Below are 15,369 nucleotides of genomic sequence, written 5' to 3'. Positions count from 1 at the left end.
CACGAATGGCAGCAGAGAGTTCTCGAAATTCAGATCCGAGTTCACTGAGGATTTTTACAATGAGTTCCAAGTTTGATACCGGTGCACCAGCAGTTGCAAGTTCATCACAAAGTGATTGAACTTGATGAAGATAATCTGTGACTGAACGATAATCTTTAGTGAGGTGGGCCAATCGATCTCGCAAGCTGAAAATTCTTGTTTGAGATTTGTTCGCATATGCAGTATGCAAAGCATCCCAGGCAGCTTTGGCGGAGACTGCAACAGCAACAGTGGGGGAAAACGTAGGATCAACAAAGGCCAAGATATCATTTTGAATTAGCTGATCTTGGCGATACCAATAAAGGAACTCAGGGTTATTAACGTCTTGATTGTTCTGAGAGATGGTGCAAGTGGGTGCAGGAATGGAGCCATCGAGATGCCCATAAAGATTGTGACCACGTATAAGCATTAAAACTTGAGCTTTCCACAAGGAGAAATTGTGACTGACCGTTAATTTAATGGGCAGTTGGGTAACTGGATTGAATTGAACAATAGTGATGGCATTGTTGATTCCATCGGCATTGGTCACAAAAATCTTAGAGGCCATTTGTGTGAGTAAGCAAAGAAAAGGAAAAAAAGGAGAGGATCAACTTGTAGGAGTTTAGATAGGCTTTGATACCATAAAGAGATAGAGAGTAGAAGATGGGAAAAGAATCGTATGTTATTAATTGAATGACTGCAGTTTTAAAGAATCTGTACAAGATTATATACAAGACCTATGTCAACACAGATAGACTTAAAGTTACAACAACTATAAGAACTCTACAACAACTAGGTGTCTAGTAATTATCCGTCATTAGTTTTGTCCTGAGCGGGTTTCTATCGAAAACAACCTCTCTACTTCTTCGGGGTAGTGGTATGGACTGTGTACATTTTACCTCTTCAGACCTCACTATGTGGGAATATAGTGGGTTTTTTGTTGTTGTATTAGCTAACTAACTGTGTCCACTAAGATTTGTACATATGGGTTGGCATTTAAAATTGAGCGCTCATGATTCTCCATTAGTTTTATTGATTACTAGGCCACTGTAACGCCCCGTATTTCGGGCTACAATATAGACCATGATTTCGATGCGTTGATAATCCCGAAGCCATAAATCCTATGTCAATATGGCATGTTAATTATTTGCGTAGTATGTGAATCCATTCAAGCTTGAATTTAGACCATAGAGTTCCTTTGACTCAAAGACTAGTTGAAAACTACTTCGATCGATTAAGTTTAAGTGGACATTACAATTTGTGTCAACTTCTATCAACCATGACTCTTTGTATATGTCGAATTAGAGAGCCTACTATGTGTAAAATGATAGGTTTTCAAGTTAGCTTTCCAACGATACCAATTTTGCTAAATTCCGACACCCGAGCAAGAAGTTATGGCCTTTCAAAGTAGAATGCATCGTCTATGTAAATATAGGTGATATCATATGCGGCGCCTATGTAAATATAGGCGATATCATATGCGGCGCATATCTTATGATTTCAAGTGACTTAAACACTCCGTTTTTGGGCAAAATGGTCCTTTTCCTACTCCTATTCAACCATAAACACGAAATTCAGTCCCAATTCTCCAAAATACATCCACATTCATTTAAAAATTCTCAAGAACACTCCCAAGGGTTTCAAACTAAAAACTCAAATAAATCAAGATTCAACCGTGGGTTTTCAAAATTGATTAGAGATTCGAAATTCCCAATCCACAGGCTTCAAGAAGCCCATTATTTTCCGAAATAGAGGTACGCGGGGTTTTTCTAAATTCTCATGGGCATAGAAAAATCATGTTTTAGAATGGGGTTTTTGAATCTATGTATATATTCATGTATTAAATGTTTTAACATCATTGTTTTGGTCTTTTGACCTTCCCCAAAGTGATTTGAGAATATGAATATATGAAATCATGTATTTAAGAATGAATTCTTGTTGAGAGCATGATTTTTGGTGAATTCGCTCTTATTATGAATTTTTCAGATTTCTCATAGCATATGAATTGTTTTGCAATGCATCCTTGAAAAGCACTATATGAAATGATTGAACTCTTGTTATAATTTAAAGGTGGTTTTAAATCACTAAAGAGGGAATCTAGCATGAATATTTAATGTTCATAATGCATGTAATGAAAGAGTGCATAGATTTGCTAAAGGCACTAGACCAGCATATGTTGATGAAGTTGTTGCATGATTTTAACTTGAGTTTCGAAACGCGAAATCTTCTATATCAGTTGCATGTTTTTTGTGGTCTAAATTATGCTTTAAATGAAAGATCTAGCTTAATGTATTATGACTCAAAAATCATGACTTGCAAGTCTTGGTATGATGATACAATTGTGCTGACCCCCTCCTTCCTCCCAGGTACTCAGGCGCAGTCTAGGTGTCCAGATCCTCAGTATAGTCTACAGACAGGTTGTCTCAGAGTTCAGTTGGTGAGCCTTCTTTGCTTCGAAAGGCCTAGTCATTTAGGTATTTATTTTAGTATGGTTTTTAGTCTGCTGGGGGCCTTGTCCCAGTTATTCAGATAGTATATCATTAGAGATTTCGCAGACTGTTGCAGATGTTTATTAAATATTATTGGGCATGTTTTCAGGCCTTTAACTGTTTTAAATTGTTGACCATGTTTCCGTATTATTGTGTCTATTCCGTATTACTTTGATCATATGAATTATGTGCATGATTACCAGATAGACAGAGGGCGTTCCGGGCCTTCGGGTTCGGGAATGCTCGTCACGGCCAGGGCCCCAGTTCGGGTCGTGACAGCCACACTCTTGGGTGCTATCAAGATTTGATTTTTCTGGCTGTTGAGTCAAATTTATGTGGAGTGTATGGAGTAATCATTGATGTTGATAAGGGGAAGTAAGGATTTATCTAAATTGCTCAAGTTATATGTGCTGTGCTGCATTTTAAATTTCCATTCAACTCAATGTCTTTTTGCCTTTTGAGCTTTTGAAGTTTATTGCTTCATGTTATCAAGATTTGATTTTTCTGGCTGTTAAGGCAAAGTTTATGTGTTGAATGTACTGTGCATGGAATAATTATTGACATCAAAATGGAAATTTAAAGGTTTATCTATTTTGCTTAAGTTATTACGTTGGTGCTATGCAACTGAATCATATGCTTATTATTACTTCCCCGTCCTAATTTATGTGATGGTGTTTGACTAGACACAGAGTTTACGAATGAACGAAAGTCTGTTGAAATTTGTAGTCTAAAAGAAACTATATATATTTCTGTGGCTATAAATCTTCTCATTGAATTGTTACTAAATACAAAAACGCGTCATTCTTTTGGGACTGACTAAAGAGGAAAAAGTTTCTGCATAAATTGGGGGCAGAGGAAGTATTATTATTCTGTGTGTTGTTGATGTGTTGATACTCTTGTTCTGATCGTACAGATAAGAGATGAGCAATTAGATAGGCCTTTGAGGAATTCTTGTGAAAGCCTTACCAACAGTTTGGTTTAATTTAATACTACCTCTTTCTTTTGGATATTGACGATTAACTTAGTGTTTTGATGCTGTTGGTTTTGTTATTCAATTGATGGTTTTAAAATTTCAAATTTGGAATAGGTTTGTATTTGAAGAATTTGGGTTGTTGAAGAAGAAGATATGTGCTCTTTCTTTTCATTGACGAGGATTTATCAAAGGTTTTACTCGCCGTCCAATATCCCCTCTTCCTTATCATCAGTGTATCTAAATCTGGTTGACAGGGAGTGTTTCAATGACTATCGAGGGTGATGGAGACAAAGAATACCCAGACGAGGACGAAGTAACTAGCAACAGACTAGTGCAAGAGAGGGAAAATGTAAGTCAGGATTGTGAGTTTAAGGTTGAGACTGTTAACGGTGATGTACGAGGTGGGTGTGTGGGGACATTACAAGCTAAATGTGGGAAAGATTTCTTCATGTTACCTCCATTAAGGTGCTTCTGGTGGTGAATGATTATTCTACGCGACATATTGTTACTGCTTTACTTCGAAATTGCAAATATGAAGGTCTGTTTCTTCTTCCTCCTTATAGATGTATGCGTCTTTTCTTTCTCTACGAGTTCTCTTCATCATATTAAATATGTAACGTTCAATAGTCAGTTGTTTCTATTGTGTCGATATTCTTTTTTTTTTTTTTTTTTTTGAGAAAAGGGTAACTTTATTGTCTAGATATTCAAGAGCTGCGATGTTGTAGACTAATTCAACAAGGTTGTAGGTACATCTGGAGTTGTGCTTGTTAGATGTAGTGAGAATAGATGCTAAATAGACCTCACTTGAGCTGTTAACACGGGATGCTTTGCGCACCAAGTTACCCTTTTTGAGCTGCCGTAGTGAATTATTAATCTTCCTAATCAGCTAAAACGATTGCTTTATAAGGGGTTAATGAGGTTGGGTATATTGGTTTAAATCCCAGAGAAACTGCAGTTGAAGGGCTAGCACTATCTTCAAGCAATCTAGTTAAAGTAACCTGAACTTGTACGTTGATAAAATGAAGTCTTGTTCAGTATCGCTAAGCTATACCTATCAGCTCAAACTATAAACTGGCTGCAGAAATATAGAGTGTTCGTCCTAGTGAAGTCTCAAGTTTCATCACCTGTGATGTTCAGTCGAAAAAATATTTCTAGTTTTGTAAATTGATAAAATTTAGTTGAAACAGCTTAGCTGACTGGACATTATCCTTCTTTTCCATTTATTTATTTATTTTTTAATTCATGACAACACTATATCTGTTTTCGTGGGATTTTACTAGGTACGTTGTTGTTACTACACTATATCTGTTAGTTGTTGAAAGTATATTTTACTTGGCTACTACCTTAGCACTGTTCTCATAGTTTCTTGTTCTTTGGGTATCACCTATGCTTTCTGTTCTTCGAATATCACATTATTTTGTGTCTGTATGTTGTGTACTGCTCTTCATTTCACATGATGACATTGTAGTTACTGCTCTTGTTTCTGTATTCCCTTTATCGAACTGCTTGGATGTGCTTTATTTAAGCCGAGGTTGAAGGTTCTGTTGGAAACATCCTCTCTATTTCTACGAGGTAGGGGTAAGGTCTACGTACACTCTACTCTTCCCAGACCCATTTTGTGGGATTACATTGGGTATGTTGTTGTTGTTGTTGTTGTTGGTTGCTACTTTACCATCTTTACGGCTCTTATTGTCTCTATGTCGATTGGTTATTTGCAGTTATAGAAGCAGCTAATGGATTGCAAGCTTGGAAGATATTAGAAAATGGTACAAATCAAATCGATGTAGTGCTAAGTGAGGTGGTAATGCCTTGTCTATCAAAATCATGAGCCACAAGACACACAAGAATATTCCTGCTATCGGTAAGTAATCTGTTTGGCCAGTTTAACCAATCTGCTGTTGTGAAACTTCTACTCCCTCCGTTTCAATTCAAGTGTGTTAGTTTGATTCGGCATGGAGTTTAAGCAAATAGGGAGACTTCTGAATCTTGTGGTTTTAAACAACATACGTGTGTAATACTCTTAAACAATCCATGTAGGATGCTGGAATTAGAGCGTTATCAAATATAGAAGGAGCCATTCTTTTTGAAACATAATAAGCAGGAAAGACGCTAAATTGAACGCACAGTTTGGCTTTTGATTTTCACATCTATCCATATTTTCATCTACACCTGATGAGGGTGATGTGCAGTGATGTCACGTCAAGTGTTTATCGAAAGGTGCAGCCGACTTCCTTGTGCAACCGATACGAAAGAACGAGATCAAGAATCTGTGGCAGCATGTCTGGAGAAGGTGCCAAAGTGTAAGTCACCACTATTCTTGATTAATTCATAATGGATAAGATTGGCCCATGATCTGCTGTTCATTAACGAGGCGGAATTTGTTTACTAGCCTTCTTTCTTTCTTGCAAACCATGCATTTAGCATCTTCTAAAACTAGCTGCCAATATGTGTCCTTCCCCTCCGTTGTTGATTCATTTCCGTTTCTGATTTCTCAGTCTAGTGGAAGCGGAAGTGGTACACAAACCCGAAAATCTGTGAAGTCAAAGAGCAGCGAACAATCTGCCAACGATATTGGTAGCTATGATGGGGAAGATAATCAGAGAAATGCTCCTCTTGGAAAGGGAAGTGATGATGGAAGTGACATAGAGGTTTTGCAATTTTCTTACTCTTTTCTGGTTCATCTCTTTTACGTATTGGGATGAAAAAGATTGCATTGTAATTTTTCATAGAGTTGATTGATGAAACTTGTCATTTTTCCTTGAAAATGAGCGTCCTAAAACTAAGTAGTCCTTCTGTACCATGTGTTATCTGTTTAACTATTTAGCTCCTGCTGTTACAGTAAGACACAAACATTTATCGTAATTGTTTCTGATGATGCTCTCTTCGTTAAAATGTTTAAGCAATCATGTAAAAGTATTGAACTAGATGTATCATCTTTTTTGCCTTTGTGCTTTTCTTAGTCTAATTGGTACTTCTCATAATGATCATATGCTGCATATGATAACATTCATTCAGAAATGTCAATTGTTATGTGGGAAAAGGATATCTCTGAAAATTTGTCTGTGTCTTCTTTCACACACAAAACGCCAATTTTTTGTTGAAGTTTAATTAGGGGAGGCAGCTTCTCGTGTAGTAAAAGCAGGAAAAAAGATCAAGAAATGGTTTAAATGGAAGAAATATGTTATCCATATTCCGGCTGAAGTATTAGTTAGAGAACCTGAAGTAGATTAATATGTAATCGGAGTAGTCCTGAACTCAAGATGAGACTATTCTTTGAAGTAGCGATTTTAAGTGTAAGGTGATTGAGGAGATTTCTTGTTTCACAAGATCAACACATCATAAAATGTGTAAATCAGGTTCTGAGAGTGAAGGAGTAGGTGATCCCTTCTCAGATATGCCTAAGCTTTAGTGGCAACAGGTACACGGTGGATTAGTCGAGGTGTGCACAAGATGCACAATATTACAATAACAACATACGCAGCATATTCCCACCAAAAAGCTTTAATATTAGAAAGAACTAATTATCCAAAGCTTCTCACTGAAGTGGAGAAATAGCAAAAGGAAGATCAATATGCTATGTGTTCTTCGTGTATTACATTATCTTGCATGATTTAGCATATTAGTTCTTCATATGCTGTATCAAATTCTTAAATCTTAGTTACCATCGGAAAGTCCAGAGAGTTTATATGATAAGCAGTTCTTTTATACTATAAACTTCTATTTCCAGAGTTATTGGACAAAACAGGCTGTTCAAGTTGATATCTCTGAAACAGTGTCGCCCGTGTAATCAAGCACCTGAGCCTGGAGGCAGCACTTGTGTGCAAGTTATCCGTTCGAATGCAGAAAACTCTACTCACATGGAGTCACACATGACACGAACCCCTCAGGAGATTGCCAAGAAGAACCTGGCAAAGACCGTGACTTAGCCTCTTTCGTCCTTCTGTTCTGTTCTGTTTTGTTTGCTGACTGACATGTATCATGCATGTCGTCCCATTACAGATGGCGCTGAAAAAGGCAAACTCTCTATCACTGGTTCGCTTAGAGATTCAGAGTTAGAACCTGTAAATGCTATTGTGCTTCCAAGTACAACAGCTTGACGCAAGACAGAAGAGTGCACTGGAAATAGTTTGAAGATGGAAAACCAAATTGGTAATTGTCCACCAAGTGAATGTCATGTTGCGATTGCTGATGTGTCTCATCCTCAGATTGACATAAGAGATTGAACACAAAGCTGTGGATGCATCAGAAATCTAAATTTATCTTTTATTTTCTTTCCTGAATGAAATGTTTGAAGATTTACCTTTACTCGATGGTTGTACGATTTTTTCAGATATAATTCATCCTCAAATATTACAAGGACTCCCAATGGGATCACTAGAAGTAGTCTGGAAATTACAAGGGAGTAATCCCGTGCATGATATTAAAGCTTGTATGAATGGAAGTGCTTCTGGGAGTAACTGTTGGGTTCATAGTAAATAAGAAGTGTGAATGGAAAATGGAGAAAAACCAAGTACAACAACAACAACAAACCCAGTGTATTCCCACTTAGTGGGGTCTGGGGAGTAAGATGTACGCAGTCCATACCTCTACCTCTGATGAAGTAGAAAGGCTGTTTCCGAAAGACCCCCGGCTCAAGTCAAGAGATATCACACAAACACATAGTACAGCACAGAAGCAGATGACATAACATAGATCTAAGATTTTGATCTAATTACTTTTTGCAGTTGCTTCACTTTAATTCATAACATAACTAATGTGAGTATAAACTATTTATTATTTTAAAATTAAATAAATAAAATATTTTTAAATTTTATTTTTCCTTTAATATAATAAAATAGAATGAAATTAGTGTGAAAAAACAATTAGTATATGTTAAATTGAAATAATAATAATAAATAAAAATAATTTATTGAATTATTATTTTTAATATTTAATAGAACATAAAAATATCAAAACAAATAAATAAATCGGATGGAATGCTTGAAATTTAAAGTAAACTAAGTAGGTGTTTGACCATAAATATTATTCACGATATTTCAAAATACATTTCACTTTATTACTAAATATTTCAAAATATTTTTTCACTATTTTTGAATTTTTAAAAAACACCTCTAAAAAACTCAAGAGTTGTTTCACTATTTTTTAATTCACTTTTTGTATTCTTTAATTTATTTTTATTTTCATAAAATAACTCAATTTTCATAAAAATCTAAAACTTTTCAAGTTTATTTTCAGTTTTTATATTTTTTTAACTTCATCAAACAAATTCTAGCATTTTGTTTCATTTGAATTAATGTAAGCTGGACTTGAATTTGAAATGCCGAAAGAGTAAAGTATTCTCAAGTCCAATTAACGTATATTGATAATAAAATATCTTTAAATTATCAACGTGGATAGTGGTGCAGTGTTAGAATTGCCCCACCATTAATCAAAGATTTCAGATTTGAGCCTTGAAAATGAAGAAAATTTTGTTGAAAGTGCCTCCCCCTTTATCAGAAAAACCAAGTGAAAGAGAAAAATTGAGATCACACCAATATGGAAAGTGTACTCAAAAATAGGAAAGCTTACTAAATTCTCCCACATTGGTGGAAGAAAGAAGCTTTAAAGTGTTTATATTGTGAAATACACTCTCACATGGATAAGTAAGATGAGGAATAAGGGATGCCTTGTGCCGTCTTTGTTGTTCCGAAGAATGCCAAGGAAAAATGTAGTAAATTCCTTACTCCAGAGTTTCGGAACTCCATTTATATACATGCAGCATGCAGTAACAGATGCAATGGCTTGAACAAGAAATGTTTCGAACTGATGACTGTTTCGGAACAAACACACTGATTCGCATGATAGATGCAATGGCTTGAACAAGAAATGTTTCGAACTGATATTTAGTTTCAGAAGGATGCAAACCCTTCTGAAAATGGCTGACATGACTGTTTCGGAATAAACACACTGATTCGCATGGCTTGAACAAGAAATGTTTCGAACTGATGCACACTCCTTGATGAACAGACATGAATGTTTTGAAACAAACACACTGATTCGCATGAAATGACATGACTGTTTCAGAACAAACACACTCCTTGATGAACAGACATGAATTTATAGAAAAGGTGCAACCTTTGAAGTGAACCATGGCCTCTTTTCAGAAGAGGCATGTTATGGCTATAAAAACCTGCTTTCTTTCACAGGTTTTGGTACGAAAATTTCAGAATACAAAATTACTTCTTGTCTTCCAAATTACTTTGTGTGATCAATCAAAGTGTTTTGTACGTTCGAAGATATTCCAACCGTTTGAGGTACCGCTACAGTTGTCTGTTTAGCCATTTTATCCTGGGAGGAAAAATTCCACAACCTCGGGTATTTCCTTAAGGAAACTCCGTGAATTCGGACGACTTGGCTATTTTCTATTTCATCTTAATTTCTGAAAGAATAAAATACACCTCTTGGAAAAGTCATTTTGATCTTGTGTTGAGGGTATTTGATATACTTCATTGTGTTCTTATTTATACTTGAACTCTAGTTGAAGTTATTTTTCTGCATATACTAATTTTGTGTACCCGAAGTACAAACGAAAATAAGAGTAACCATGGAAGCACCGGGCAGATTGGAAGTACAAATGGGAATTGAGATCACGGGTTAGCCGGCACAAGTAAAAGTGGCGGTGATGCAAGTGGCTGCGGTTCAGGAAATACGATGTATTCTTTCAAACTGGTAACATTATGACGATTGTATATTAACTTGAGGTCATCATAGGAATCAATAAACTTCAAATCCTCGATCTACCTCTGGAAAGTCATCGTTCGTCCATTAGGTTCGATACCAGAACAGAAAGAAACTAGCAGTGCAGCGACCACGCGTTCGAGGACAATTTGTGCTGACAGATAGAGCAGAACAACTCAACTAATACTGCAGATGAATGAGTCAAATCCGTTTTTCCTGAATCCTATTCACAAAGGTATCCTTTTACGTGTAGCGAAAAACTTAATTTTTCGCAACGTATTGCAAGAACAACATATCATTGAGCCATTATAGGAGGAAGTTCTGTTTTTCAATGAATAGCCTTCTATAATAAACGAAATTACTTAATACTGTTCATTCCTCTGTCTATTGAGGTACTTATATTGGCCTGGATTGAAAGTTGAATTAGTTTATGTTGATCTCTCTCAAATTTGGCCTCAATTGACAGCTAAAAACTCCAAACTTTGAGAATGTACACTTCAACTCATCCCAGATGTACCTCATGGGTATCCATGCTGACGTGACGGAGGTGTCTAGATGATCATTTTGTAAGTTGAAGTGTTCAACTGACAGAGTGAAGACGAGTTGAAGTCAAGTTGCTCGGACTCTCCAAATATGTTGCCGCACCCATGCCGAATCCTTCAAAAATATATTATTTTTAGAGGATTCGACACGCATCCATAGATATTTTTAAAGAGTCCGAACAACTTAGGCTCCTTCCATATCACGGGGAGAATTGCATTTTCCCCACAATTACAAACAATAAAATGCCACAACCAAAACTTGAATTCTATTATAGCAATGCATGAAAAAACAAACACGAAATCTGTGACATTTATGACAAGGTTGTTTTAAATGCTTCACCCGCGACTTTATTATATCACTCATAATTAATTATTATAAGTTATTTAAGTAGTAAAAAATTAATAATTTTTAATGTAAAAGGTAACATAGACTATCAATGCCATAAAAATTTGGACAAATAGAGTAACATATATTATTTTAAAATTACATAAAAGGTAAAGTATCTAAAAATATATTAAAAATATGATTAATTATCTAAAAAGAAATTTGTGTCGCATAAATTGAGATAAAAATAATATATATTGATCTATGCTGACACGACCTATCTAGTTATCTTATAGTATTTGTCAATCTATGTATGTCCAGTGCCTGCAAATGTATATTCTACTTAATAATTGATTAAATACAAGTATAGGTTTGACTTTGCCACCTACAGATAATAAAATAAGATCTTTGCATTGTAGTGAGCAGAAGGCAAAAGAAGACTAATTGCTTTTATTGACTTACCTTTTTTTTTGGGGGGTTGTTTCATGTGTTTGGTGTTTGCATTGGAACCTTAACTAAATCAGATTGCACGTAGATCACAATTTGCCCGTGGAGAATCATGAAGATAATTAAAGATAGATACCTCTTATTTTCCGTAAAAACTTATTTACAACGGATATTTATTTCAAATTAATGAATATATTATCAGTACGTCAGAATTTAAGTTTTGTACATAATTGATGTACAAAATATCTCACACTATCAGATAAACTTGACATGCTATTGCAGGTTACCTAATTTTCTTATATATATAAAAAAAATTTAAGTAATCTGCAATAATAGATCAAATTTACTGATAATATAAAATATTTTATACAGTAAAAACATACAAAACTTAGATTCTAAGCTGTATTAGTTTTGTTTTGATTTGTAACTTGCTAAGGTTGAAGTTCTTGATTTGATATAAACTTGTGGATGTTCTTGTTGATTTTTGCATTGTCAACTTCTTTGAAAAAGATAGGTGTGTGACATTTTGACGTGTGTAGTGATGCTTAAACGTGTGTATTATATTATTTATTTATTTATTTATTTCGATAAGAGTAGAATTCTAAAAAACTTCCTGCATTGGTCCATGGAGTATTAATATTTTTTTTAATTTTTGTTTCTTGCTTGAAGTTTTATCATTTGGTATTGAGAAAAGATACCTCTCAATTTATCCGAAGATATCTAAACTATACGGACGACCTATTATTCTACAAAATTAATTTCAACTATAATAAATACATTATTTTGATACATTTTCAGAGTAAGTGTAATGTCAATGGGTAAGAAATGCATATTCCTAAACTAATATAAAACTGCCACGTGGCAATAGATCTCTTGTATAGTTTTAGATATCTTTTTGAAAAAATCGGACATGTAGAGGGGTGGCTTTATGTTTTTTCTCTTTGGTATTTGCTACAAACTATCATTAAGAATAACATGTTCATTGTAATTTCACACAAGTAGAGTGTGAAAAGGGTGATGTATGCATGCTATTTTGTGAAGGTGCAGTTTATTTTTGATAAATTCAACAATAATATATTCAGTATAATTTCACATAAGTGGAGTTCGAAGAGAATGAGAAAGATTTTGTAGACTAGAACTAAAGATATATAAAATATATCAAAATATTTTTTAATCTTATGACGAGGAGAGTTTAATTAAAAAGTGATCAACAAGAAAAACAAAAAATTCAAATGAATTAAAAAAAATATGACAAATAAATTAAAATAAATCGAGTAATAATCTTGTGGTAAATATTTTTCAAAATACTCTCAATTATCTAAATCTATTTACCATCCTTTTCAGCTATGGACCACCAATTTTAGTGAAAAGATCAAATTTGGAGAATATATTGTGTTGACCCACACAATTATTCAAACTTCATCGTTCGTACAAAAGAAAATTGCCAATTGTTCATTATCTTTCTGAATGTGACATTGATTGATACAACGGTATCAAATATCATGTTCAGGATAAAGATATCACTTAAAAATTAATGTTATTTGTCCTATTTGAATCGTTAAAAAAAACCTCAATTTCAATTTTAAGATCGCGTAAAAAGAGTGGACACTTCCCGAAAGTAATAAAAAAAAGTCATTAAGTAGGACTCGTAAAAAAAGATTTTTTTATTTTTTTTTGTCAAATGATTTTCGTAATGGAAATATTTTCGATATCATGTAATTAATGTTGTGATTTATTCACTGATCCTAGTTTAACTAAAGAATCTAATGACGTGTTAATGGAGACGACTTTAATAGTAAGATAATTAATTTATCAATGAAAATACTTTTTAGGTCTTGAAGAATATATATAAGATAAAAGAATTTAATTTACAAATTTATAGTCGTAGTCAATAAGAATTTGCTTTATTAGGAACTTGATTGATTCGATGACCATTTGATTATATAATTTTTCTCATTTTGTTGATTTTTGTTGATGACCATCTTTTTTTTTTTGGTAGGGAAGAATCGACTCGACATGATATAATATATTTGTAATTTAATGTGGACATAATTTAGATAGGAAGAAATGTATATTAAGAATTATAATTGAAGATTAGTATATAGTCGAGTGTTGTTTAGTTTTTTTATTTGTATTGATATTATTACTCTTCTACTAGCTTATTTTTCGATTTTAATATTACATATTATTTTTTAATTAACTTTGATTATCATATTATTTATTTTTTCAAGTATTCTCATCTCCATTGTTTTTCACCATGCATCTTCATTACTATATTAATTTACTTTGAATACTTAATTTTTGATATATTTTACTTAAGTCAATATCATCAATTGAGAAAGTAGATATTTTGTTAGTCTAAATAACTAAAAACAATAAAAGAAGTAAATAAATATGAAATCTATATATCAATATATCTATATATATAATAATATGTCACAAGTCAAAGTAAATCCCGTGAGAAAATGACCATCAATACCGACCAACCGGACACAGAAGCACACCAACCCCCAGCGAAACTCCCAGATCCACCTCCTCCCACGCAGAGCGACACTATGGACATAGATCTAGCTAAGAAGCAAAGCTTCAAAGATGTACTTACAGATAAGAGCACAGATCTCAATCGATCTTACGAAAATACCAATCAATATGCGATAAACTCCGATGAAACAACAGACGAAGACACGATCCCGATCTCAAAAGAAGAGAAAGATCGACTCTACCTCCCATGGCAACACTCCGTTATTGTAAAGCTAGTGGGCAAGCGAATCGGGCACCAATATCTGCGTACGAAACTCATCGCTCTCTGGAAGCCCACCGAAAACCTCATCCTAATTGATTTGGGGGAAGATTTCTACATAGCAAAATTCAACAAAATCGAGAATAAGAACAAAGCTCTCCATGAGGGACCATGGTTCGTTACTGAAAAATTCCTATCCGTCAAGCAATGGGAACCCAACTTCGCACCACATAACTCTACGCCCACCCACACGGCGATCTAGGCCAGGCTACCAAATTTATCGACCGAATTTTATGATCGAAGCATATTAGGAAAAATCGGGAGGAAAATAGGAGCACTACTGAAGATTGATTCATGTATATCTACTACGTTGAGGGGGCGCTACGCGAGAATATGCGTCCAAGTCCCGCTACAGCGCCCCGTCAAAAAGTTCATCGTTGTTAGCATCCACAAACAACAGATTATTTATGAGGGGGAAGGATCTCTGTGCACTAGCTGTGGTCGCATCGGTCACACCGCTCAACACTGCACCAAGGCACCAGAAATGGCACCACACACACCAGGAACCAACAGCATGGAAGCTGAGCCAAAGCACTCATTCAAAGAGGAAACCTGGGAAATTGTCACCTTTCCTAAGAGACATGCAAAATCCAAAGGGCAATCCATCCAGGACAGCTCAACCGGGAAAAGAGTTGGACACCCCACAACCCCGGTAAAGGCTTTCGATGCAGCAACAGGTAAATTTCTACCCCCAACTACTTCCCCCGCCCCTGAAAACAAAAAGAAAAAAAGAAAAATTAGGTCGGCAAGCAATGACTCAACGGCGTTGACCAACGAAGTCAACCACTCTTCCCACACCCATACGCTAGGTCCTAACTTTACAAGTGGTCCCCACTCAAACCTTAACCCTTTTTCTCCCTCTGACTAACTCAAACCCAACTACTGCCCTGTAGTCAAGGAGAGGGCCCCCCAATACCCTATAGAGTGCCTTGTCAGCACTCTGCACTCCACCCTCAGCGCCTCCACTTCCCACATTAATTCATTATCTCTCATTATCCCATCAAGGGATCTGAGTAATCATCACCTTGGAGCTCTTGACAAGACCTCCATGGTCGAAT

At 35.1% G+C, this 15,369-nt stretch overlaps 1 long non-coding RNA gene across 6 annotated transcripts; it reads left to right on the top strand.

Moving 5' to 3' along the window:
• Window positions 1-1,714: 1,714 nt before the first annotated feature.
• Window positions 1,715-8,291, top strand: LOC107842921. Of its 6 annotated transcripts, none has more exons than XR_001666195.2 (7): window positions 1,715-1,772; window positions 2,385-2,455; window positions 3,595-4,018; window positions 5,199-5,341; window positions 5,518-5,780; window positions 5,976-6,128; window positions 7,208-7,945. It is a non-coding gene; the product is annotated as an uncharacterized LOC107842921 (long non-coding RNA). The 6 variants fall into 6 exon arrangements; XR_007044452.1 differs by having other exon boundaries at window positions 1,737-1,772; window positions 2,385-2,492; window positions 7,208-7,946; XR_007044453.1 differs by lacking the exon at window positions 1,715-1,772 and having other exon boundaries at window positions 2,089-2,455; window positions 3,595-3,671; window positions 3,735-4,018; window positions 7,208-7,946.
• Window positions 8,292-15,369: the final 7,078 nt, after the last annotated feature.

This window comes from Capsicum annuum, chromosome 9 (assembly GCF_002878395.1).
Source record: "Capsicum annuum cultivar UCD-10X-F1 chromosome 9, UCD10Xv1.1, whole genome shotgun sequence".
In the NCBI taxonomy this organism is placed as follows: domain Eukaryota; kingdom Viridiplantae; phylum Streptophyta; class Magnoliopsida; order Solanales; family Solanaceae; genus Capsicum; species Capsicum annuum.
This window is presented reverse-complemented; position numbering and strand designations above follow the sequence as displayed.